The sequence below is a fragment of the Triticum aestivum genome, chromosome 7B (genome assembly GCF_018294505.1).
Source record: "Triticum aestivum cultivar Chinese Spring chromosome 7B, IWGSC CS RefSeq v2.1, whole genome shotgun sequence".
Taxonomy (NCBI): Eukaryota; Viridiplantae; Streptophyta; class Magnoliopsida; order Poales; family Poaceae; genus Triticum; species Triticum aestivum.
In genome coordinates this window covers 517925895-517953749 of record NC_057813.1, presented here as the reverse complement: position 1 = coordinate 517953749, position 27855 = coordinate 517925895, and positions in this window count along the sequence as shown.

Genomic DNA, 27855 nt, shown 5'->3' with positions numbered 1-27855 from the left:
CCCACGATACGTGATGATAATCGTCACGCCGGATATGGAAATTCGGGTCGGGCCGAACACAGTAGACAAAGCTCATTTGAGCTACATCGTGATATATCCCAATACAGAGGCGTCACACACCCACTATGCTTCACAGACGAACTGATGGATCATCAAATCCCTGAGGGTTTCAAACCTGTAAACATTAAATCGTATGATGGCACAACAGATCCTGCGGTCTGGATCGAGGACTATCTCCTTCATATCCACATGGCTCGCGGTGATGATCTACACGCCATCAAATACCTCCCACTCAAGCTTAAAGGACCAGCTCGGCATTGGCTTAACAGCTTGCCAGCAGAGTCAATTGGTTGTTGGGAAGACCTGGAAGCCGCATTCCTCGACAACTTCCAGGGCACCTATGTGCGACCACCAGACGTCGATGACCTAAGCCACATAATTCAACAGCCAGAGGAATCGGCCAGACAATTCTGGACACGGTTCCTAACCAAGAAAAACCAAATCGTCGACTATCCGGATGCAGAGGCCCTTGCAGCCTTCAAACATAACATCCACGACGAGTGGCTTGCCCGGCACCTAGGATAGGAAAAGCCGAAATACATGGCAGCCCTCACAACACTCATGACCCGCTTTTGCGCGGGAGAGGACAGCTGGCTAGCTCATAGTAACAACATGACCAAGAGCCCTGGTAATTCGGATACCAAGGACAGCAACGGCAGGTCGCGTCGCAACAAGCACAAGCGCCGCATTAATGGCGATAATGATGAGGATACGGCAGTCAATGCCGGATTCAGAGGCTCTAAACCCGATCAGCGGAAAAAGGCATTCAAAAGGAATAATCCGGGCCCGTCCAATTTGGACCGGATACTCGATCGCTCGTGCCAGATACACGGCACCCCCAAAAACCAGCCAACCACACCAATAGGGATTGTTGGGTGTTCAAGCAGGTAGGCAAGTTAAATGCCGAAAACAATGACAAGGGGCTGCATAGCGATGACGAGGAGCCCCGGCCGCCAAACAATAGAGGATAGAAGGGCTTCCCCACACAAGTGCGAACGGTGAACATGATATACGCAACCCACATACCCAAAAGGGAGCGGAAGCGTGCACTAAGGGATGTATATGCGATGGAGCCACTCGCCCCAAAGTTCAATCTGTGGTCCTCCTGCCCGATCACTTTTGATCGAAGGGACCACCCCACTAGCATCCACCATGGCGGATTCGCCGCATTGGTTCTAGACCCAGTCATTGACGGATTTCACCTCACCAGAGTCCTGATGGATGGCAGCAGCAGCCTGAACCTGCTTTATCAGGATACATTGCGCAAAATGGGCATAGACCCCTCAAGGATTAAACCCACAAAAACTATCTTTAAAGGCGTCATACCAGGTGTAGAGGCCAACTGTACAGGCTCAGTTACACTTGAAGTGGTCTTCGGATCCCCGGATAACTTCCGAAGCGAGGAATTAATCTTCGACATAGTCCCGTTCCGCAGCGGCTATCACGCACTGCCCAGACGAACCGCATTTGCAAAGTTCAATGTGGTGCCGCACTACGCGTACCTCAAGCTCAAGATGCCAGGCCCTCGAGGAGTCATCACGGTCAACGGAAACACCGAACGCTCTCTCCGAACGGAGAAGCACATGGCGGCCCTTGCGGCGGAAGTAAAAAGCAGCCTTTCAAGGCAATTCTCGAGTTCGGCTGTTCAACGTCCGGACACCATCAAGCGCGCCCGGAGTAACCGACAACAAGACCGCCCGGAACATTCCGAGCTCGCGTAGCAATGCGGCCCCAATCCCAGCCCTCGCAAAATTGCGAAACCAGTACTACACGTACATAATTACGCTCTAGAAATACCATGGGCATAGGGGGAGCGGCACGACCACGACAGGCCCAAAATGCGGCTCAACCGCACCAGGGGCTCCCGATTGTGTCATTCTTTTTTTTCTTACTTTCAGAACTCCGTTCTCAAGAAGCCCTGTCCGGCAGTAGAATCGTCGAACACACGATGCAACAGCCATGGAAGCAGAAAGCTACGTCGAGTGTCCAGGTGGTCTCTATAACGAGCAGTATACTTGTTTCACATATCATCCCGCAGCTCACCCCTGTAGGGGGACATGTCAAATAGTCCCGTCCATTGCTTATCGCACTATTGGTATCGTTCTGCTTTTACCGCAGTCTTTTTTATAAACAATACATCGCTTCTGCCTATTATTGCATTCCTTTTTTATCTATATATGTTCACTTATGACATGTTGCATCCGTACACTTTGGTACGGCCAAATACACCAGGGGCTTAAGTACCCCAAAATATGGTGTGATAAGTCTGAACACTTTCACAAGTACGGCACCCCGAACTTATAGCATTATATGCATTGGCTCTGAATCATGTCTTGGGTCAATAGTTGGGTTTGCCCGGCTCCCATGTTTTGGTACATTATGTTCCGTTACATCGACTAAGGTAGCACTGGGAGAACCACTGCGATTGTGCCCCGGTTAAGCTGGGTTAAGCACCTCAGTGGAGAAAGCTAAAACTGACCGTCATGATAGGGCGAGAGTCGGTCGGTGTTTGAGAGGTTTTCGAGTCCCTAAAGACTTATGCCACTTAGAGAGAGGAGTCGGCTTTGTCTGGCCCAGGCGTGGATAGCGCCCCGAACTCGGTCTTCCAAATACTAGGGGCTTCGCCGAAATTTAAAATTATAGAATTCTATGGCTAAGTGAGAGTGTTCAAGCATTATAGTCTGGTTGCCTTGTTCGTTGCGTTGAGCGCCTCCCTCGAAGGACCCAAGAATGGGAAAAAGAGCGATCAAGTTTATCCCGAACGCCCCAGCACTCGTGGCATGGGGGCAGAAGCCGACGACTCGCCACCTCTCAAATTCAATAAACGTCCGCACAGAAGGTAATATTTTAAATTCACAAGCGTTGCTTAGTGCAGATGAACAAGTTTTCAGCATACAGGATAACAAATGCGAGTTTACTCAAAAATTACATCTTTAGAGCATTCACCCGCTATAAGGCGGGCACCCTTCAGGACGCTCTCATAATACATCTCGGGCTTGCGATACTCCCTGCCCGGTGGTGGTCTGTCCGTCACAAGCTTCTCAACGTCCATCTTGCCCTAGTGCACTTTAGCACGGGCAAGGGCCCTACGGGCACCTTCGATGCAAACGGAGCACTTGGCGACTTCAATCCATGGACAGGCGTCCGCCAGCCGCCTCACCAGCCCGAAGTAGCTCCCATGCATGGCTTCCTCGGGCCACAGCCGAACTATGAGGCCCTTCATGGCCTGTTCGGCCACCTTATGGAGCTCGACCAGCTGCTTCAGCTGGTCGCTCAAGGGCACCGGGTGTCCGGCCTCAGCATACTGAGACCAGAACACCTTCTCCGTCGAGCTCCCCTCCTCGGCCTGGTAGAATGCGGCAGCGTCGGACACACTGCGGGGCAGATCTGCGAATGTGCCTGGAGAGCTCCGGATTTGGGTAAGTAACAAGTAATTCACTTTCATGCGCTTGCTTTGCATAAAGAATGCCTTACCCGCCGCTATCTTCTTCATTGCCTCAATTTCCTGGAGGGCTTTTTGGGCTTCGGCCATAGCGGCTTTGGCGCTCTCAAGGGCCGAGGCGAGCTCGGACTCTCGAGTCTTTGAGTCACGCTCCAAACTCTCGTGTTTTTCCACGAGAGCCTGGAGCTCTTGCCGCACCTCCGCCACCCGCGCCTCCTGCTTCTCTCGCTCGGTGCGCTCCGCGGCCGCATTGCTTTCGGCCATGGACACTGCTTCCTTCAGGGTCGCCACCTCGTTCGTGGCCCCTGCAATACTCACGTTATTCCTGTCATTTTTTGCAACCACATCTTTTATATACTTCCATAAGGTATTACTTACCTTCCTTGTCCTCGAGCTGCTTTTTGGCAAGGCCGAGCTCGTTCTCGGACCGCTCGAGGCTCTGCTTCAATGCATTGACCTCCGCAGTCAGTGCGGAAGAGGTCAGTAGCGCAGCCTGCATTCCCATATTGACATACTTATGTTAGACTCCTGCATACATCTTTTTAGATCCTCGGTTCAGCTTTTCTTTCCGAACACCAAACTGAGCATCGGGGGCTATTGTCTATGCAGTAATATTTTTATATATCTTAAATACATACCTCAAAGCCTGTTAGAAGGCTGGCACAGGCTTCAGTCAGCCCGCTCTTGGCGGACTGAACTTTCTAGATCACCACACTCATAACAAATGAAATGCCATGAGTTATTCTGGTATCCGGACACTTACGATTTAGCCAGGGGCTTAGCCCTCGGTGGCCACTCCTCTTCGCCGTTGTCAGCGTTGGTGGAGTAGTCCAGAGGAAGGGTCCTTCCCTTCTTGGACCCTCTGGCCTCCCCAGTTGGGGCGGCCTTCCTTTTCTTCTCTTCCCCCGCTGGGGGAGAGGCCTCTTTTTCCTCCTCTTCGTCTTCGCGGGAGGAGTCCGCCTCGGAGTCATCGGACGATGAGTCCGATGAAACCTAGCGCCGGGAACTCCTTCATGTTCCCGTAGCCTTCTTCTTGGCCTTCTTCTCCAGCACAACGTGAGGTGCCGGAACCAGCAGCCCCGTCAATCGGGCGTCTGCTGGGTCTTCTGGCAAGGGAGCCGGAGAGTTAACCTACCCGGACGTCTTTTGCCAGTCCTGACAAAGGTAAGGGAGTTTAGATCCCGCATAGAGTCAAACTATGAAAAACAAGTGTCCTGTAAAGGGTGAAATAGCTTACCTCGCTGGCTTGACGCTACGAGCTGAATCTGCGATCTTCGGTAGCGGATGCGGGAGCCTCGGTGCCCTTGAACAGCACCTTCCAGGCATTTTTGTACATAGTGTCGAAGAGCATGCTCAAGGTTTGGTGTTGTGCCGGATCAAACTCCCACAAGCTGAAGGCCCGTTGTTGGCACGGGAGGATCCGGCGGATGAGCATGACCTGGACTACGTTGACGAGCCTGAGCTTCTTGTTCACCAGGTTTTGGACGCAGGTTTGGAGTCCAGTCAGCTCTTCCGAGTTACCCCATGTCAGGCCCGTCTCCTTCTAGGAGGTGAGCCGTGCAGGAAAGCCAGATCGGAATTCGGGGGCCGCCACCCATTTAGGGTCACGCCGCTCGGTGATCTAGAACCACCCCGATTGCCACCCCTTTATGGTCTCCACGAAGGAGCCCTCGAGCCATAGGGCGTTGGCCATCTTTCCCACCATGGCACCTCCGCACTCTGCTTGGCGGCCGCCCACTACCTTCGGCTTGACATTGAAGGTCTTCATCCATAAGCCGAAGTGGGGCTGGATGCAGAGGAAGGCCTCGCACATGACGATGAACGCCGAGATGTTGAGGATGAAATTCGGGGCCAGATCGTGGAAATCCAGGCCATAGTAGAACATGAGCCCCCGGACAAATGGGTGAAGTGGAAAACCTAGTCAGCGGAGGAAGTGGGTGAGGAACACCACCCTCTCATGGGTCCTGGGGGTGGGGATAAGCTGCCCCTTGTCGGGGAGCCAATGCGCGATGTCGCTGGACAAGTATCCGGCCTTCCGCAGCTTTTGGATGTGCCCCTCCGTGACGGAGGAGGCCATCCACTTGCCTCCTGCTCCGGACATGGCTGGGGAAGGTTGAGGCGAGATGTGCGGACTTGGGCACTGGAGATCGAGTGCGCGGAAATGGATGAGCAAAGGAGGAAGAAGGCATAGGTAAAAAGGTGGATTCTTATCCCCTTATATGAACGAACGAAGCTATGCGTCCCCACCAGCCTGGTAAAACTCGCTTATCTCCCAAGCGCCGTAATCAATGGCGCGGATGGGTTACCCACGCCCGTATTGATAAGAATCCCGGAATAAGGGGACACGATCTCTGCTTTGACAAGATGTGCCAAGGAAACCGCCTCGCTAAATGCGCTGAGGTGGGATAGTAAAAACAATTCGAATAAAGGCTTGGCCGTGGTGTGATGTCACGCCACGAAATACGTCAGCAGATTGAATTTGTGTAAATATTATTCTCTCTATGGTGGTATGTGGAACTTATTTTGCAGAGCCGGACACTATCCTTGTGTTCAAAATCTTCTATGAAGTATTCGGAGGAGGAACCCGCCTTGCAATGCCGAAGACAATATGCACGCCGGACTCGTTGTCATTGAAGCCTAGTTCAGGGGCTACTGAGGGAGTCCTGGATTAGGGGGTGTCCGGATAGCCGAACTATCACCTTTGGTCGGACTCCTGGACTATGAAGATACAAGATTGAAGACTTCGTCCCGTGTCCGGATGGGACTTTCCTTGGCGTGGAAGGCAAGCTTGGCGATACGGATCTCCTACCATTGTAACCGACTCTGTGTAACCCTAACCCTCTTCGGTGCCTATATAAACCCATATCATCAATATTAATCAAGCAGGAGTAGGGTTTTACCTCCATCGAGAAGGCCTGAACCTGGGTAAAAACATCGTGTCCCTTGTCTCCTGTTACCATCCGCCTAGACGCACAGTTCGGGACCCCCTACCCGAGATCTGCCGGTTTTGACACCGACACCCCCCCCCCCTTTCCTTCTCTCCCCAAGGGTTGCATCCTAGGAGGGGTGCGCCAGCCCATTGTGGGCTACTGTGTCCCCCCCCTTTGGCCCATATGGCCCATTAACCTCCTGGGGTTATCCGAAACCCCTTCCGGTGACCCGATTTCTACCCGGTGCATCCTGAAACTCTTCCGATGTCCAAATATCATCGTCATATATATCAATATTTACCTCCGAACCATTCAGGAGCTCCTCGTCATGTCTGTAATCTCATCTAGTACTCCGAAGAACATTTGGTCACCAAATCATATAACACATATAACACTATATTGTCAATGCACATTAAGCGTGCGGACCCTACGAGTTCGAGAACTATGTAGACACGAACGAGACACCTCTCCGGTCAATAACCAATAGCGGAACCTGGATGCCCATATTGGCTCCTGCTCATTCTACAAAGCTCATTATCAGTCGAACCTTATGACAACATACGTAATTCCCTGTGTCCATCGATATGTTACTTGCCCGAGATTCGATTGTCGGTATCTTCATACCTAGTTCAATCTTGTTACTGGAAAGTCTCTTTACTTGTTCAGTAATACATCACCTCGTAACTAACTCCTTAGTCATTTGCTTGAAATCTTATGATGTGTATTACCGAGAGGGCCCAGAGATACCTCTCCGATAGTTGGAGTGACAAATCCTAATCTCGATCTATGCCAACTCAACAAACACCTTCGGAGATACCTATAGAGCATCTTTATGATCACCCAGTTACTTGTGACATTTGATAGCACACAAGGTATTCCTCAGGTATCCAGGAGTTGCATAATCTCATAGTCGAAGGAATATGTATTTGACATTAAGAAAGCAATAGCAATAAACTGAATGATCAATATGCTAAGCTAATGGATGGGTCTTGTCCATCACATCATTCTCCTAATGATGTGATATCATTATCAAATGACAACTCATGTCTATGGTTGGGAAACCTTAACCATCTTTTGATCAACGAGGTAGTCTAGTAGAGGCTCACTAAGGACACGGTATTGGTTTATGTATCCACAGATGTACTTAAGTTTTCGGTAAATACAATTCTAGCATGAATAATAAACCTTTATCATGATTAAGAAAATATAATAATAACCATTTTATTATTGCCTCTAGGGCATATTTCCATCTATGTATAGATTTGAGCATTGCTTTGGAATTGTGAACTATGATTCACCTAGACCCCTTTTAATAGTACAGTTTTTCCTATGACTCGAAGTAAGAAGAAAGAAACTACAAAAACAAAAGTCTCCAAGCTTCATAGTATTCACATCAATTTCGTCAAAGGTCATACCAATTTCATCACCAAATTCTTCACTTGAAGAAATCCATTTTTAGGGGTCGTCTTCCATATGTTAAACGAAATCTTCATGGACTATATCTCATGTGTACACTCGCAAACAAGTTAGTCCCTCAACATATTTGTCTTTCGTACTCCAAAACCACTAAGGGGTACTTGATGCAGTTACAGTAAGATAGCTAGCATGGTATTTTCGTTTTTTATACCTTTGTTACGCTAGATCATTGCACATCCTGGTACACTGCCAGAGGCATTCATATTATCATATTGTTTCAGTTATTGAGTTGTAACATCGAGTTGTAAGTAAATAAAGTGTGATGCATTCTAGAGTGTTGCCCCTACTTGTGAGGATAAAAATGAAAAAAGAGGAGAAAAAGAGCCCAAATAATAGAAAACAACAAAGAGAGAAAGAGAGAGAGGGCACACCACTATCATTTTACCACACTTGTGCTTCAAAGTAGCACCATGATCTTCATATAGAGAGTCTCCATGATTTGTCACTTTCATATACTAGTGGGAAATGTTTTATTATAGAATTTGGCTTGTATGTTCCGATGATGGACTTCCTCAAATGCCCGAGGTCTTCATGAGTAAGCAAGTTTGAAGCACACCCACTTAGTTTCATAGTGAGATTTTCATACACTTATAGCTCTAGTGCATCTGTTGCATGGAAACCCCTACTCCTCGCATTGATATCGATTGATGGGTCTCTCCATTGCTTGTTGACCCGCCGAGTTGATGCGACACTTTCTTCCTTTTTTTATTTTCCTTATATATCTCTACCACCTCATTCTATTCCACCCATTATGTCCATGGCTCATGCTCATGTATTGAGAGTGAAGTTGAAAATGCTGAAGCGCGTGAAAAAGTATGATACAGTTACTTGGTTCGGCACCGGGGTACTTTTGATTTTATATATCTTTGCAAGGAAGAACGAGTGTGTCATGCTTACCACAACTAAGTGCATAGAGGTTGTTTCCTTTAGCTCCATCATTACAGAAGGCAATGATGGATTACATGCATGTTTTGTATTATTGTTTCAATATCAAACTGATAGACTATTGCCTTGAATCACTCATATATTAATATTCATGCCATGATTAGATTATATGATCAAGATTATGTTAGGTAGCATTTCACATCAAAATTTATCTTTTTATCATTTACCTACTCGAGGACGAGCAGGAATTAAGCTTGGGTATGTTGATATGTCTCTGTCGTATCTATAATTTTTGATTATTTCATGCCATATTCTACACCTTTCACATACTTTTGGCAATAATTTATATGATTTTCTTTGACTAATATATTGATCCAGTGCCCAGTGTTAGTTCCTATCTATTGCATGTTGTTTGTTTCACAGAAAATCCATATCGAACAAAGTCCAAACGCAATAAAAATTTACGGAGATTTTTTTTGGAATAATGTGATTATTTGTAAAAAAGAATCAACGCAAGACAATGCTCGAGGGTGACGCGAGCTCATACGGCAAGCCCCCTACCCTAGGGCACGCCGGGAAGGCTTGTGGCTCCCCCTTAAGTCGGTTGGACCCTTCTTTTGTCGTAAGAAAGATGATTTTTGGATAAAAATCGTGTTAAAATTTCATCCCAATCGGAGTTACGGATCTCCAGGAATATAACAAATGGTAAAGGGACAGAAAACACAAACCTTGGAGGGCTCCTTCCCTCAGAGCCATGGCGTCCAAGGACCAGAGGGGAAACCCTCCTCCCTTCTAGGAGGGAGGCCAAGCAAAAAGAAGGAGGGGGGCTGATGACCCACAAGTGTAGGGGATCTATCGTAGTCCTTTTGATAAGTGAAAGTGTCAAACCCAACGAGGAGCAGAAGGAAATGAGAAGCGGTTTTCAGTAAGGTTTTCTCTGCAAGCACTGAAATAGTAGGTGATAGGTAGTTTTGTGATAAGATAAATAGTAACGAGCAACAAGTAAATAAAGTAAATAAAGTGTAGCAAGGTGGCCCAATCCTTTATGTAGCAAAGGATAAGCCTGGACAATTTCTAATAATGGTAAAGGAGCTCCTGAGGACACATTGGGAATTATCGTCAAGCTAGTTTTCATCACGTTCATATGATTCGCGTTTGGTACTTTGATAATTTGATATGTGGGTGGACCGGTACTTGGGTACTGCCCTAACTTGGACAAGCATCCCACTTATGATTAACCCCTATTGGAAGCATCCGCAACAACAAAAGAAGTATTAAGGTAAACCTAACCACAGCATTAAGCATATGGATCCATATCAACCCCTAACGAAGTAACGCATAAACTAGGGTTTAAGCTTCTGTCACTCTAGCAACCAATCATCTACTTATTACTTCCCCATGCCTTCCTCTAGGCCCAAATAATGGTGAAGTGTCATGTAGTCGACATTCACATAACACCACTAGAGGAAAAGACAACATACATCTCATCAAAAGATCGAACGAATACCAAGTTCACATGACTACTAATAGCAAGACTTCACCCATGTCATCAGGAACAAACGTAACTACTCACAAAGCGTATTCATGTTCATAATCAGAAGGGTAATAATATGCATAAAGGATCTGAACATATGATCTTCCACCAAGTAAACCAATTAGCATCAACTACAAGGAGTAATCAACACTACTAGCAAACCACAGGTACCAATTTGTGGTTTTGATACAAGATTGGATACAAGAGATGAACTAGGGTTTTGAGAGGAGATGGTGTTGGTGAAGATGTTGATGGAGATTGACCCCCTCCCGATGAGAGGATCGTCGGTGATGACGTTGGTGATGATTTCCCCCTCCCGGAGGGAAGTGTCCCCGGCAGAACAGCTCTGCCGGAGCCCTAGATTGATTCCGCCAAGGTTCCGCCTCATGGCGGCGGAGTTTCGTCCCGTAAGCTTGCCCCTGATTTTTTTTCCAGGGTAAAAGTGATGATATAGCAGAAGATGGACGTCGGAGGCCCACTAGGGGGCCCAGGAGATAGGGGGCGCGCCCAATAGGGGGGCGCGCCCCCTGTCTCCTGGACAGGGTGTGGGACCCCTGGCCTATTTCTTTTGCTTAGAAATTCTTATTAAATCCAAAAAGTTGTTTCGTGGAGTCTCTGGACTTTTGGAGTTGTGCAGAATAGGTTTCCAATGTTTGCTCCTTTTCCAGCCAGAATTCCAGCTGTCGGCATTCCCCCACTTCATGGTAAACCTTGTAAAATAAGAGAGAATAGCCATAAGTATTGAGATATAATGTGTAATAACAGCCCATAATGCAATAAATATTGATGTAAAGGCATGATGCAAAATGGGCGTATCAACTCCCCCAAGCTTAGACCTCGCTTGTCCTCAAGCGGAAGCCGAAATCGAAAAATATGTCAACATGTTTAGAGATAGAGGTGTCAATAAAAATAAAATACGGACATGAGGGCATCATGATCATTCTAATAACAGCAACATAAATAGATTTGGTCATATGATTTCCTATGCTCAAGTAACAAGCAATTCACAATGTCAAGTATGGTTCAAAAACTTCATTGGGAACTAACAAACTATAATCTCAGTCAATGAAGCAATTGCAATTTATCGTAACATCAGAAAGAGTCAATAATAGAGCTTTTCAGCAAGCTCACATACTCAACTACCTCATAGTCTCCTACAATTGCTAACCCTCACGCAGTACTTGTGGTTATAGAGTTTCAGCCGGACACTGAGAAAGATAGGGGCTTATTGTGTTGCCTCCCAACGTATTCACCATTAGGTGATGTCAACAATAATAGCCTATGCTAACTTACATCCAATTGGATATATATATCATGATCTTTCAAACACGAGGAGCTTGCCAAAGGATAAAATAAAAAAGGGAAAGGTAAGGATCACCTTGACTCAAGCATAAAGTAAAAACATAAAGTAAAAGATAGGCCCTTCGCAGAGGGAAGTAGAGGTTGTTATGCGTGTTTAGGGTTGATGCACAAAATCTTAATGCAAAAGAACGTCACTTTATATTGCCCCTTGTATGTGGACCTTTATTATGCAGTCCGTCGCTTTTATTACTTCCACAACAAGTTCGTACAAAGCTTATATTCTCTGCACTAATAAGTCATACATATTTAGAGAGCAATTTTTATTGCTTGCACCGATGACAACTTACTTGAAGGATCTTACTCAATCCATAGGTAGGTATGGTGGACTCTCATGGCAAAACTGGGTTTAAGGATATTTGGAAGCACAAGTAGTATCTCTACTTGGTGAAAGGAATTTGGCTAGCATGAGGGGGAACGGCAAGATCAACATGTTTGGAAGGTCAATGACAATATACTTTAACTGAGATGTCGGAAAACATAAACCATTACGTTGTCTTCCTTGTCCAACATCAACTCTTTTAGCATGTCATACTTAACGAGTGCTTCACAATCATAAAAGATGTCCAAGATAATATATTTATATGTGAACCCCTCTTTCCTTATCACTTCCTGTTAATTGCAACAATGACCAAGGCTACGTTCGTCAACTCTCAACAATTTTTATGCCTCATACTTTTTATGTGTGAAGTTATCACTATCCATAAGATCAATACGAACTCTTTTATTCTTTCTACTTTCTCAAGATCAAAGTGTGACGCCCGGATAATTAAGCTACAGTAATCCCAAGTTAATAGTGCCACGTCACCACTCTTACTATTGCTAATCCTCGGTTGATCCAAATCGCAATCCAAATTCAAGTTCAAATCAAAGTCCAAAATTCAAATTGCCAAACATGAAAACTAAAATGTTCATCATGTGCCAAATATCCTTTTGGCATTATTGGTGGTGAACCAACATTTTTGCAAAGTGTTTAAATGCCCTAAAAAATTAAAAACAATGGTTAAAACGTTGTTTAAATGCCTTTTTGTTTTATAAAAATGCTGACCTAATTTATTTAACTACCAAAGTAATTGTGGCAGTAGTCTAAATTATAATAATAATTTAGGTTCAAGCTTTGTATTTTATAAAACTGTTTTGCCTTTTGAAATTAAAAGAAAACAAAGAAGTTTCAAAAAAAGAAAAGAAAAAACCCCCCACTGGGCCAACCGGCCCAGCTGGCCACCAGGCCGACTAGGCCGGCCCACCCCACTCGCCTATACACCCCCTGCCCAAACCCTAACCGAAACCCAGCACCCCCACTCCCCCCACTTGTTCGCCTGTCCCCTCCCCCCACCTCTCGTTTCCGATCTAGATCGGGAAGGGGAGCGATCCTGACCCCCTTCGCCGTCACCATCGCCACTTGCCGTCGTCGACCACCGCCGCCGCACGAGGACCCGAGGCCGCCTAATGCTACCCCGCCGTCGCAGCGTCCCCATCCTCATCCCCACCGGACAACGCCCGCCTTCCCGCTGCCGCGACGCCGCCCCGTCGTCCTCGTCTCCTCCTTGCCGGACGCGACCCCGACTCCTTCTCGAGTCCGCTGCCATTCCCCTACAGCCCCGTCGTGAGCATCTCCCTCCTCCTCCCTCGCCTCCTTTGTGCGCACGTGCCCGCCGTCACCATGCGCCCCGGCTGACCCGCCCGCAGTCGCCGCGGACCGCGCACGCCCACAGCCGTGTCGGTCGCGCCGTCGCCCTCGTCGGCTACCTCCGCACTGCTTCCACTCGCCGGCGGCTGCAGCGCGTCCCTCCTCTGCAACCCCGTGGCTGCCGCCCGTAGCCCCCACTACCGCGCTGACCGCCCCCTTCTTCCAGTCGCGACTCTGCTCCGCCAGCGCCTCAGGCGTCCGGAGCTCCTGCGACCACCTCCGGCGTCCGGCGCTGGCGCCGCGCCAGTGCCCGCTGGCGCATCTCCTCGCCTGTGGCCTTTTGGGCGGGCGCCCATGCCCACGCCCGAGCGCCCAACAGCTCGCGCCTGCTATGGCTATGGCCTATGGGCCACTGTCCAGTAGGCCCCACGCCCATGTTAACTTCTAAAAAAATGTGTAAAAAAATATATTAATAAAAATAGTTAATTAATTAGTTAAATGGTTAATGAACTTAATTAATTAAAGTTAATTAGACTAACCACCTAGTTAGTTAACTAAACTGTTAGAGTAGACAAACAGTCAATGACAGGGGGGCCCATCCCCTGTTGACCAGTCAAACGTTAACTGGTCAACTAGGACCCCCTGGACCCACATGTCACCCTTTGGTACACTTTTGTGTACACAGATCTGGTTGCACCTAGCATTTACTCTTTATTTTTTCAAATTAAATTAAATTGCAGAATATCATTAAATCTTTGGAAAATCATAGAAATTAAACCGTAGCTCGGATCAAAAAACTTTGTACATGAAAGTTGCTCAGAACGACGAGACGAATCCGAATACGTTGTCCATTCATCCGCCGCACGTCCCTAGCATAGCAAATGTTGAACTTTTCCCCTCTGGTTCATTTGTCTGACAGACGTCCGGAACCGGGAAAACCTTCCCGGATGTTTCCCCCTTCGCCAGTATCACCTAGCGCTGCGTTAGAACACTTCTAGCCCCGCTTTTTGTCCTGTTATGCTCTTGCTTGTTATGTATTTACTGTTTCTTCCCCCTCTTCTCTCTGGTAGACCCTGAGACCGCTACTGATGCCACTGTGATCGACTACATCGACGACGACCCTCCTTCTTGTCTGAGCAACCAGGCAAGCCCCCCCTTTTATCATCCTGATATCGCCCATTCTATACTCTTATGCTTGCATTAGATTTTGCTACTGTTATTGTTTGCTCCTATTCTGATGCATAGCCTGCTTTTGTACATGATATTGTTACCTACCTGCTTATCCTAAACTGCTTAGTATAGGTTGGCTAGTGATCCATCAGTGACCCCCCACTTGTCCTTGTTGCCCCTGCTTCATCATCGACGCCTCGATCGACGTGATCGACGACCAGAGCCCGACACCTCACATTACATCACGCCCCTTTAGTTGCTCGACTCTTTAGAGCTACTATCGAGTGCCGAGGGTGATCCCTCATAACGCACTCCTGGTAATAATTCTGTAGTGTAGCTATTCGATCATGGTCATCGAGGGTGATTTCCTCTTTCACCATTCCCGATACGGCTCTGTCGTTCAACACCTCAAGTGTGAACCTCGAGGGTGGTCCCTCTTACGTTCACCTTGATGATTACATTGAGTGGAATCCTCCGTGGGTGATTCCTCGGGTTTTCCCCTTGATGTTTGGACACACGGTTACAATGACTTTACTTGAGACCTTGGTGAAAGTCGGGCGGGCCCGGAGAGCACCCGCAAGTTAATGACGTGGCACGGCCGGGCATTCTGAGCCCTTGTCGTAAGTCCACGAGACGGGGCGACGGGGTCACTTTTGATCGTGAGTCTCTGCTCGTCTCCGCAAGCTAATAATACACTATGGTTTGGGTATTTGTTCTGAGTTGGCCTCTGGCCTTTACGCACTAACCACCACGCGAGAATAGATATGGGCCTTGACGTCGTGGTATCAGCCGAAGCTTTGTCAGACGTCCAGTTCAGCATTGTGGGTGGGCCGGATCGTGCCATCCACTTCACGGGTGGTGTTGGTATCCCCATGCGCACAACGACCCGGAGTGCAACGGGCGATGGGCCCAGACCCGGGAGTGCTTGGGATGTAGACCGGCGGGGACCTCTCTGCTGAGCCTAGGTCAGGCTGCGACGTGTTGATCTTCCGAGGACGGGCATTGACCCCAGAAAGGTGTGTCCGGCCAGAGTGATCGAGCGTGTTGGGTAACATGGTGCACCCCTGCAGTGAAGTTATATATTCGAATATCGTGTCCACGGTAATGGATGTTTAGACTTATATCCTGATCTTATACAACTACAAATGGATACTTGAGATATGTGGCTCCGGGATTGCTTTCTCGCAGGGAGTCGAGGAAGGATCTCTGGGTATTAATGTTACAACATGCTTGTTAAATATTAAACTGCTATTCTTTACTCTTCTACATGCTGCAAGATGCGAAGAGCTGCGTGAAGATGCTAGTCTTCGATAGGCTAGGCCTTCCCCCTCTATTCTGGCATTCTGCAGTTCAGTCCACAGATACAAACCTTCCATTTGATACCAGTGCATACTTAGTATAGATCTGATGCATGCGAGTACTTTGGATAAGTACTCACGGTTGCTTTGCTACCCCTTTTCCCCCTTAATTCTTCTTTCCGGTTGATGCAACCACATGGTGAATTGATACGTCTCCAACGTATCTATAATTTTTGATTGCTCCATGCTACTTTATCTATTGTTTTGGACTATAATGGGCTTTATTTTCCACTTTTATATTATTTTTGGGACTAACCTATTAACCGGAGGCCCAGCCCAGAATTGTTGTTTTTTGCCTTTTTCAGTATTTCGAAGAAACAGAATATCAAACGGAGTCCAAACGGAATGAAACCTTCGGGAACGTGATTTTCTCATCAGATAAGACCTAGGAGACTTGGACCCTCTGTCAAGAAAGCCACGAGGCGGTCATGAGGGTGGAGGGCGCGCCCTCCCCCCCTGGGCGTGCCCCCCTACCTTGTGGGCCCCTCGAAGCTCCACCGACGTACTCCTTCCTCCTATGTATACCTATGTATCCCCGTATGATCAGAAGAGGAGCCAAAAAACCTAATTCCATCGCCGCAACCTTCTGTATCCACGAGATCCCATCTTGGGGCATGTTCCGGAGCTCCGCCGGAGGGGGCATCCACCATGGAGGGCTTCTACATCATCACCATAGCCCCTCCGATGAAGTGTGAGTAGTTTACTTCAGACCTTCGGGTCCATAGCTAGTAGCTAGATGGCTTCTTCTCTCTTTTTGGATCTCAATACAATGTTCTCCCCCTCTCTTGTGGAGATCTATTCGATGTAATCTTCTTTTTGCGGTGTGTTTGTTGAGATCGATGAATTGTGGGTTTATGATCCAGTATTATCTATGGAAAATATTTGATTCTTCTCTGAATTCTTTTATGTATGATTGAGTTATCTTTGCAAGTCTCTTCGAATTATCCGTTTGGTTTGGCCAACTAGATTGGTAGTTCTTGCAATGGGAGAAGTGCATGGCTTTGGGTTCAATCTTGCGGTGTCCTTACTCAGTGACAGAAAGAGTTGCAAGGCACGTATTGTATTGTTGCCATCGAGGATAACAAGATGGGGTATTTATCATATTGCATGAATTTATTCCTCTACATCATGTCATCTTGCTTAAGGCGTTACTCTGTTTTTAACTTAATACTCTAGATGCATGCTGGATAGCGGTCGATGAGTGGAGTAATAGTAGTAGATGCAGAATCGTTTCGATCTACTTGTCACGGACGTGATGCCTATATACATGATCATTGCCTAGATATACTCATAACTATGCTCAATTCTGTCAATTGCTCAACAGTAATTTGTTCACCCACCATAGAATACTTATGCTCTTGAGAGAAGCCACTAGTGAAACCTATGGCCCCCGGGTCTATTCTCATCATATCAATCTATATCACTTTATTTACTTGCTTTGTTTTTACTTTGCCTTTACTTTTTACTTTGCATCTATCTATCAAAAATACCAAAAATATTATCTCTATCAGATCTCACTCTCGTAAGTGACCGTGAAGGGATTGACAACCCCTAAGCGTTGGTTGCGAGTTGCTATCGTGTTGTGCAGGTACGAGGGACTTGCGCGTGACCTCCTACTGGATTGATACCTTGGTTCTCAAAAATTGAGGGAAATACTTATGCTACTGTGCTGCATCATCCTCTCCTCTTCGGGGAAAACCAACGCAAGCTCGAGACGTAGCAAGAAGAATTTCTGGCGCCGTTGCCGGGGAGGCTTACGCAAAAGTCAACATACCAAGTACCCATCACAATCCCTATCTCTCGCATTACATTATTTGCCATTTGCCTCTCGTTTTCCTCTCCCCCACTTCACCCTTGCCGTTTTATTTGCCCTCTCTTTCCCAATCTCCTCCTCTCTTTCTGTTGCCTTTTCCTCGTCCTTTTGTTTGCTCGTGTGTTTGTTTGCTTGCTTGTCATCATGTCTAATTCCTTATCCACTCCTATGTCTCCCGAGTTTGAAGTTCTACACTTCAAGCAAAGGCAAGGATAAAACTTAAAAGATGCTTGGTATAGGATGATGGAATCTTATCATAAGTGCACCCTAGCGGTGAACTTTAGAATTCTTCTTCGAAATTTTTATGTTGGGTTAAATATGACGCATAGACAACTCTTGGACTGCATTGCCAAGGGAAATTTCATTGAGATTGATCCCAGTATTGCGCATGAAATTATAGAGGGAATAGTGGGAACACTACCCCAAAAGGGAGGATCTCATCCTACCCAAGGAGAAACCCAAGTGTTGAGAAGATTTGCGAAGTAACAAATTTTTTACAAAAGTCTCTTGAGCCTCTTAAAAGTGTTAGCGGAAATCTTCACCGCATGAATATGTTGATTACTCTTTGCAATAAGCGGTTGGATTCTTTAGATCTAAAAATTTCCGAGTATGAAGGGAAGAGGAAAGAACCTCCCGGATTCGAGCATGACTCCACCAAAAAACTGAAAATTAAAGATGACACTACCTAGATCTATCCTTGCTTTTATGCCTAGCTAGGGGCGTTAAACGATAGCGCTTGTTGGGAGGCAACCCAATTTTATTTTGTGTTCTTTTGTTTTTGCTTCTGTTTAGGAATAAATAATCCATCTACCTTTGTTTGGATGTGGTTTTACGTTTTAATTAGTGTTTGTGCCAAGTAGGACCTATAGGATAACCTACGATGATAGTTGATTTGATTCTGCTGAAAAACAGAAACTTTAGCACTCACGAGATTAGCTGCCATTTTTTACTAGAGAGTGATTTTGCGTTGATTCTTTTTGATGCTGATCAATAAACAAATTTTCCAGGACTTCCTATTTTGGTAGAATTTTTAGAGTTCCAGAAGTTTTCGTTAGTTACATATTGCTACAGACTGTTCAGTTTTTGACAGATTCTGTTTTTCGTGTGTTGTTTGCTTATTTTGATGAATCTATGGCTAGTAAATTAGTTTATAAACCATAGAGAAGTTGGAATACAGTAGGTTTAACACCAATATAAATAAATAATGAGTTCATTACAGTACCTTGAAGTAGTCTTTTGTTTTCTTTCTCTAACGGAGCTCACGAGATTTCTGTTGAGTTTTGTGTTGTGAAGTTTTCAAGTTTTGGGTGAATTCTTTTGATGGATTATGGAACAAGGAGTGGCAAGAGCCTAAGCTTGGGGATGCCCATGGCACCCCCAAGATAATCCAAGGACACCAAAAAGTCAAAGCTTGGGGATGCCCCGGAAGGCATCCCCTCTTTCGTCCACTTCCATCGGTAATTTACTTGGAGCTATATTTTTATTCAACAACATGATATGTGTTTTGCTTGGAGCATTTTGTATTATTTGTGTCTTTGCTTGTTAGCCTACCACAATCATACTTGTTGTACACACCTTTTGAGAGAGCCATACATGAATTGAAATTTGTTAGAATACTCTATGTGCTTCACTTATATCTTTTGAGCTTGATAGTTTTGCTCATAGCGCTTCACTTATATCTTTTGAGCGTGATAATTTTTGCTCTAGTGCTTCACTTAGATTTTTTAGAGCACGGTGGTGGATTTGTTTTAAATAAACCTGATCTCTCATGCTTCACTTAGATTATTTTGAGAGTCTTTAATAGCATGGTAATTTGCTTAATGTTAATATACTTGGTATTCAAGATATGTGAAACTTTCTTTTGAGTGCGTTGAATACTAAGATAAGTTTGATGCTTGATAATTGTTTTGAGATATGGAGGTGATAATATCAAAGTCGTGCTAGTTGGGTGATTATGAATTTGAGAAATACTTGTGTTGAAGTTAGCAAATCCCGTAGCATGCACGTATGGTTAAAGTTGTGTAACAAATTTGAAACATGAAGTGTACCTGGCTTGTGCATCCTTATGAGTGGCGGTGGGGACGAGCGATGGTCTTTTCCTACCAATATATCCCCCTAGGAGCATGCGCGTAGTACTTGATTTTTGATGACTTCTAAATTTTTGCAATAAGTATATGAGTTCTTTTGACTAATGTTGAGTCCATGGATTATACGCACTTTTACCTTTCCACCTTTGCTAGCCTCTTCGGTACCGTGCATTGCCCTTTCTCACCTTGAGAGTTGGTGCAAACTTTGCCGGTGCATCCAAACCCCGTGGTACGATACGCTCTATCACACATAAACCTCTTTATATCTTCCTTAAAACAGCCACCATACCTACCTATAATGGCATTTCCATAGCCATTCCGAGATATATTGCCATGCAACTTCCACCATCATCATCGTGACATGCATTACTTTTGTCATATTGCCATTGCATGATCTTGTAGTTGACATCGTATTTGTGGCAAAGACACCATGCATTATTTTTCATACATGTCACTCTTGATTCATTGCACCATCCCGGTACACCGCCGGAGGCATTCATATAGAGTCATATCTTGTTCTAGTATCGAGTTGTAATTCATATGTTGTAATGAAAGTGTGATGATCATCATTAGAGCATTGCCCAAATAAAAAAAGAGAAAGGCCAAAAAAAGAGAAAGGCCAAAATAAAAAAAAGGAAGGCCCAAAAAAATTAAAATTAAAAAAAAGGGAAATGCCACCATCTTTTTTTTCCACACTTGTGCTTCAAAGTAGCACCTTGTTCTTCATGTAGTGAGTCTCATATATTGTGCTTCAAAGTAGCACCATGTTTTTCATGTAGTGAGTCTCATAAGTTGTCTTGTTCATACTAGTGGGAATTTTTCATTCTAGAACTTGGCTTGTATATTCCTATGATGGGCTTCCTCAAAATGCCCTAGGTCTTCATGAGAAAGCAAGGTGGATGCACACCCACTAGTTTTCTTTTGTTGAGCATTTATAGCTCTAGTGCATCTGTTGCATGGCAATCCCTACTCCTCATGTTGACATCAATTGACGGGCATCTCCATAGCCCGTTGATTAGCCTCGTCAATGTGAGACTTTCTCCTTTTTTGTCTTCTCCACACAATCCCCATCATCATATTCTATTCCACCCATAGTGCTATATCCATGGCTCACGCTCATGTATTGCGTGAAGGTTGAAAAAGTTTGAGATTATTTAAGTATGAAACAATTGCTTGGCTTGTCATCGGGGGTATAGAAGTTGGGAACATCTTTGTGTGACGAAAATGAAGCATAGCCTAACTATATGATTTTGTAGGGATGAACTTTCTTTTGCCATGTTATTTTGAGAAGACATGATTGCTTTGATTAGTATGCTTGAAGTATTATTATTTTTTTGTCAATATGAACTTTTGTCTTGAATCTTTCAGATCTGAATATTCATATCACAATAAAGATTTACATTGAAATTATGCCAAAGTATCACTCCGCATCAAAAATTCTTTTTTTATCATTTACCTACTCGAGGACGAGAAGGAATTAAGCTTGGGGATGCTTGATACGTCTCCAATGTATCTATAATTTTTGATTGCTCCATGCTACTTTATCTATTGTTTTGGACTATAATGGGCTTTATTTTCCACTTTTATATTATTTTTGGGACTAACTTATTAACTGGAGGCCCAGCCCAGAATTGCTGTTTTTTGCCTTTTTCAATATTTTGAAGAAACAAAATATCAAACGGAGTCCAAACAGAATGAAACCTTCGGGAACGTGATTTTCTCATCAAATAAGACCCAGGAGACTTGGACCCTCCATCAAGAAATCCACGAGGCGGTCACGAGGGTGGAGGGCGTGCCCTCCCCCCTGGGCGCGCCCCCCTACCTCGTGGGCCCCTCGGAGCTCCACCGACGTACTCCTTCCTCCTATATATACCTACGTATCCCCGTATGATCAGAAGAGGAGCCAAAAAACCTAATTCCACCGCCGCAACCTTCTGTATCCATGAGATCCCATCTTGGGGCATGTTCCGGAGCTCCGCCGAAGGGGGCATCCACCATGGAGGGCTTCTACATCATCACCATAGCCCCTCCGATGAAGTGTGAGTAGTTTACTTCAGACCTTCGGGTCCATAGCTAGTAGCTAGATGGCTTCTTCTCTCTTTTTGGATCTCAATACAATGTTCTCCCCCTCTCTTGTGGAGATCTATTCGATGTAATCTTCTTTTTGCGGTGTGTTTGTCGAGACCGATGAATTGTGGGTTTATGATCCAGTATTATCTACGGAAAATATTTGATTCTTCTCTGAATTCTTTTATGTATGATTGAGTTATCTTTGCAAGTCTCTTCGAATTATCCGTTTGGTTTGGCCAACTAGATTGGTAGTTCTTGCAATGGGAGAAGTGCATGGCTTTGGGTTCAATCTTGTGGTGTCCTTACTCAGTGACAGAAAGAGTTGCAAGGCACGTATTGTATTGTTGCCATCGAGGATAACAAGATGGGGTTTTTATCATATTGCATGAATTTATCCTCTACATCATGTCATCTTGCTTAAGGTGTTACTCTGTTTTTAACTTAATACTCTAGAAGCATGCTGGATAGCGGTCGATGAGTGGAGTAATAGTAGTAGATGCAGAATCGTTTCGGTCTACTTGTCACGGACGTGATGCCTATATACATGATCATTGCCTAGATATACTCATAATTATGCTCAATTCTGTCAATTGCTCAACAGTAATTTGTTCACCCACCATAGAATACTTATGCTCTTGAGAGAAGCCACTAGTGAAACCTATGGCCCCCGGGTCTATTCTCATCATATCAATCTATATCACTTTATTTACTTGCTTTGTTTTTACTTTGTCTTTACTTATTACTTTGCATCTATCTATCAAAAATACCAAAAATATTATCTCTATCAGATCTCACTCTCGTAAGTGACCATGAAGGGATTGACAACCCCTAAGCGTTGGTTGCGAGTTGCTATCGTGTTGTGCAGGTACGAGGGACTTGCGCATGACCTCCTACTGGATTGATACCTTGGTTCTCAAAAATTGAGGGAAATACTTACGCTACTGTGCTGCATCATCCTCTCCTCTTCGGGGAAAACCAACGCAAGCTCGAGACGTAGCATGGATCCGTGGAGCCAGATGCCACCGCCGATGGATGCTGCTACGTGAAGATCGTCGACGACCAGGAGTTGTTAGGAGGTCCCAGGCAGGAGGCCTTGCCTCTTCGATCGTGTTGCTTTTGTGTTAGCCTTCTTAAGGCATCCTTGTTTAACTTATGTTTGTACTTAGATATTGTTGCTTCCGCTGACTCTTGTGTACCGAGCTTGTATTCGAGCCCTCGAGGCCCCTGGCTTGTAATATAAAGCCTGTATTATTTTGATTTGTGTCTAGAGTTGTGTTGTGATATCTTCCCATGAGTCCCTGATCTTGATCGTACACATTTGCGTGTATGATTAGTGTACGATTGAATCGGGGGTGTCACACATAGCAACATAGCAAAGCCCTTGACTCAACACTAATCTTTATTATAGATAGCACACGGACTTGATTACATAAAGAGATCACAATGCAAAACTCAAAACTACTTGATATCAAAACTTCAAACTACTAGATCAAAATACTACTAAAGGTATCGGACTAAATAAAGCGGTAAAGATAGGAGTGTGATGGTGATATGATACCGGGGCACCTCCCCCAAGCTTGGCAGTTGCCAACGGGAGTGCCCATACCCATGTGATTATTTCCTCGGAGGTGGTGAAGTAGGAGTTGTTGATGATGTAGGCTTGTCGTCCGTCTTCCAAAGCATAGGCTCTCCATCATAAAAGGATGATCGAGTCTCCGGGATCCTTAAATCTGCAGCCAAACTCATTCGCTTGAATCTATATTCATACTCACAGTTCTGGTTTTGCAGGTCATAGATCTGGGCTTGGGGGTGCTCGATTTTCTCTTGAAGCTTGAAGATGGTCTCCCCAATGACTTTAGCATCTAGCTTGTGGTTGTTGGTGAACTCCGTGATCATCACCTGGTTAGCGTTGAGTCCACGCTCCACCATCCCTTGACACTTGAAAACTTCCTGTTCCACGGCTTCGAGCTTTGTCTCCACGCTCCCGGTACGCCTTGGTCCCTCCACATCGCGGGTGTGCAACACCCCTTCACGCATCTCAATGGTTTGAGGGTGTTGAAGCACCTCCGCTAGATAAGGGTTGATAACCCTCTCAAAAAACTTGTCCTTCGGAGCGCTTGGAGACGCCATGATGCTCTAGATCTGAAACAGAAACAGCTCGAAACGAAAACAGAGGATATTTGCATGATACGGTGGTCAAAACCTTCGGGAGTATATATAATTAATTTTTACCGACCAAAATACATAACATAGAAGAAAACGGAGTCCGGGAGGCACACGAGGTGCCCACGAGACAGGGGGCGCGCCCAACAGGGGGGCACCCTCCACTCTCGTGGGAGCCTCGTGTCCCTTTCGGACTACTTCTTTCTGAAGGAAATATGCCCTAGAGGCAATAATAAAGTTATTATTTATTTCCTTATATCATGATAAATGTTTATTAACCGGAAACATAATACATGTGTGAATACATAGACAAACAGAGTGTCACTAGTATGCCTCTACTTGACTAGCTCGTGAATCAAAGATGGTTAAGTTTCCTAACCATAGACATGTGTTGTCATTTGATTAACGGGATCACATCATTAGGAGAATGATGTGATTGACTTGACCCATTACGTTAGCTTAGCACTCGATCGTTTAGTATGTTGCTATTGCTTTCTTCATGACTTATACATGTTCCTATGACTATGAGATTATGCAACTCCCGTTTACCAGAGGAACACTTTGTGTGCTACCAAATGTCACAACATAACTGGGTGGTTATAAAGGTGCTCTACAGGTGTCTCCAAAGGTACTTGTTGGGTTGGCATATTTCGAGATTAGGATTTGTCACTCCAATTGTCGGAGCGGTATCTCTGGGCCCACTCGGTAATGCACATCACTTAAAGCCTTGCAAGCATTGCCACTAATGAGTTAGTTGCGGGATGATGTATTATGGAACAAGTAAAGAGACTTGTCGGTAACGAGATTGAACTAGGTATTGAGATACCGACGATCGAATCTCGGGCAAGTAACATACCAATGAAAAAGGGAACAACGTATGCTGTTATGCGGTTTGACCGATAAAGATCTTCGTAGAATATGTGGGAGGTAATATGGGCATCCAGGTCCCGCTATTGGTTATTGACCGGAAACATGTCTCGGTCATGTCTACATAGTTCTCTAACCCGTAGGGTCCGCACGCCTAACGTTTTCGTTGATGATATGGTATTATATGAGTTATGTATGTTGGTGACTGAATGTTGTTCAGAGTCCCGGATGAGATCATGGACATGATGAGGAACTCCGGAATGGTCCGGAGATAAAGTTTGATATATGGGATAATAGTGTTCGACCTCCGGAAGGGTTCTGGAATTCACCGGAAGGAGCTCCGGATGTTTCCCGAAATGTTTGGGTACGAGAACACGTTATTTGGGCCAAAGGGGAAAGCCCACAAGGTTTTTGGAAAGCGCAAAATGAAGTTTTGCGGAGTCCAGGGGCCAGACGCCAGGGTCCCTGGCGTCTGGGTCCAGATGCCAGGAACCCTGGCGTCTGGCCCTGGAGTCCAAGAAGGACTCTTGCCTTTCGGGTGAAACCGACTTTGTGGAGGCTTTTACTCCAAGTTTCGACCCCAAGGCTCAACATATAAATAGAGGGGCAGGGCTAGCACCAAAGAGACATCAAGAAACTCCAAGTCGTGTGCTGGCAACCCCGTCCCCTCTAGTTTATCCTCCGTCATAGTTTCCGTAGTGCTTAGGCGAAGCCCTGCGGAGATTGTTTTTCACCAACACCATCACCACGCCGTCGTGCTGCCGGAACTCATCTACTACTTCGCCCGTCTTGTTGGATCGAGAAGGCGAGGACGTCATCGAGATGAACGTGTGCAGAACTCGGAGGTGCCGTGCGTTCGGTACTTGGATCGGTCGGATCGTGAAGATGTACGACTACATCAACCGCGTTGATAAACGCTTCCGCTTAGCGATCTTCAAGGGTATGAAGATACACTCCCCCTCTCGTTGCTATGCATCACCATGATCTTGCATGTGCGTAGGAATTTTTTTAAAATTACTACGTTCCCCAGCAGTGGTATCAGAGCCTAGGTTTTATGCGTAGATGTTATATGCACGAGTAGAACACAAGTGAGTTGTGGGCGATACAAGTCATACTGCTTACCAGCATGTCATACTTTGGTTCGGCGGTATTGTTGGATGAAGCGGCCCGAACCGACATTACGCGTACACTTACGCGAGACTGGTTCTACCGGCGTGCTTTGCACACAGGTGGCTGGCGGGTGTCAGTTTCTCCAACTTTAGTTGAACTGAGTGTGGCTACGCCCGGTCCTTGAGAAGGTTAAAACAACATTAACTTGATGAACTATCGTTGTGGTTTTGATGCCTAGGTAAGAACGGTTCTTGCTCAGCCCGTAGCAGCCACGTAAAACTTGCAACAACAAAGTAGAGGACGTCTAACTTGTTTCTGTAGGGCATGTTGTGATGTGATATGGTCAAGACGTGATGCTATATTTTATTGTATGAGATGATCATGTTTTGTAACCAAGTTATCGGCAACTGGCAGGAGCCATATGGTTGTCGCTTTATTGTATGCAATGCAATCACCTTGTAATTGCTTTACTTTATCACTAAGCGGTAGCGATATCCGTAGAAGCAATAGTTGGCGAGACGACAATGATGCTTCGGAGATGGAGATCACAAGCACAAGATGATGATGGCCATATCATATCACTTATATTGATTGCATGTGATGTTTATACTTTATGCATCTTATCTTGCTTTGATTGACGGTAGCATTATAAGATGATCTCTCACTAAATTTCAAGTTAAAAGTGTTCACCCTGAGTATGCACCGTTGCCAAAGTTCGTAGTGCCCAGACACCACGTGATGATCGGGTGTGATAAGCTCTACGTCCATCTACAACGGGTGCAAGCCAGTTTTTGCACACGCAGAATACTCAGGTTAAACTTGACGAGCCTAGAATATGCAGATATGGCCTCGGAACACTGAGACCCAAAAGTCAAGCGTGAATCATATAGTAGATATGATCAACATAGTGATGTTCACCATTGAAAACTACTCCATTTCACGTGATGATCGGTTATGGTTTAGTTGACATTGATCACGTGATCACTTAGATGACTAGAGAGATGTCTATCTAAGTGGGAGTTCGTAAGTAATATGATTAATTGAACTTAAATTTATCATGAACTTAGTCCTGATAGTATTTTGCAAATTATGTTGTAGATCAATAGCTCGCGTTGTTGCTTTCATATGTTTATTTTGATATGTTCCTAGAGAAAAATTGTGTTGAAAGATGTTAGTAGCAATGATGCGGATTGGATCCGTCATCTGAGGTTTATCCTCATTGCTGCACAGAAGAATTATGTCCTTAATGCACCGCTAGGTGATAGACCTATTGCAGGAGCAGATGCAGACGTTATGAATGTTTGGCTAGCTCAATATGATGACTACTTGATAGTTTAGTGCACCATGCTTAACGGCTTATGAACGTCATGGACCATATGAGATGTTCCAGGAATTGAAGTTAATATTTCAAGCAAATACCTGAGTTGAGAGATATGAAGTCTCCAACAAGTTCTATAGCTAAAAAATGGAGGAGAATCACACAACTAGTGAGCATGTGCTCAGATTGTCTGGGTACTACAATCGCCTGAATCAAGTGGGAGTTAATCTTCCAGATAAGATAGTGATTGACAGAGTTCTCTAGTCATCATCACCAAGTTAGTAGAACTTCGTGATGAACTATAGTATGCAAGGGATGACGAAAACGATTCCCGAGCTCTTCGTGATATTGAAATAGACGAAGGTAGAAATCAAGAAAGAGCATCAACTATTGATGATTGTCAAGAACACTAGTTTCAAGAAAAGTGCAAAGGGAAAGAAAGGGAACTTCTAGTAGAATGACAAGCAAGTTGTCACTCCTACGAAGAAGCCCAAAGCTGGACCAAAGCCTGAAACTGAGTGCTTACACTACAAAGGAAATGGTCACTGGAAGCGGAAATGCCCTGAGTATTTGGTGGATAAGA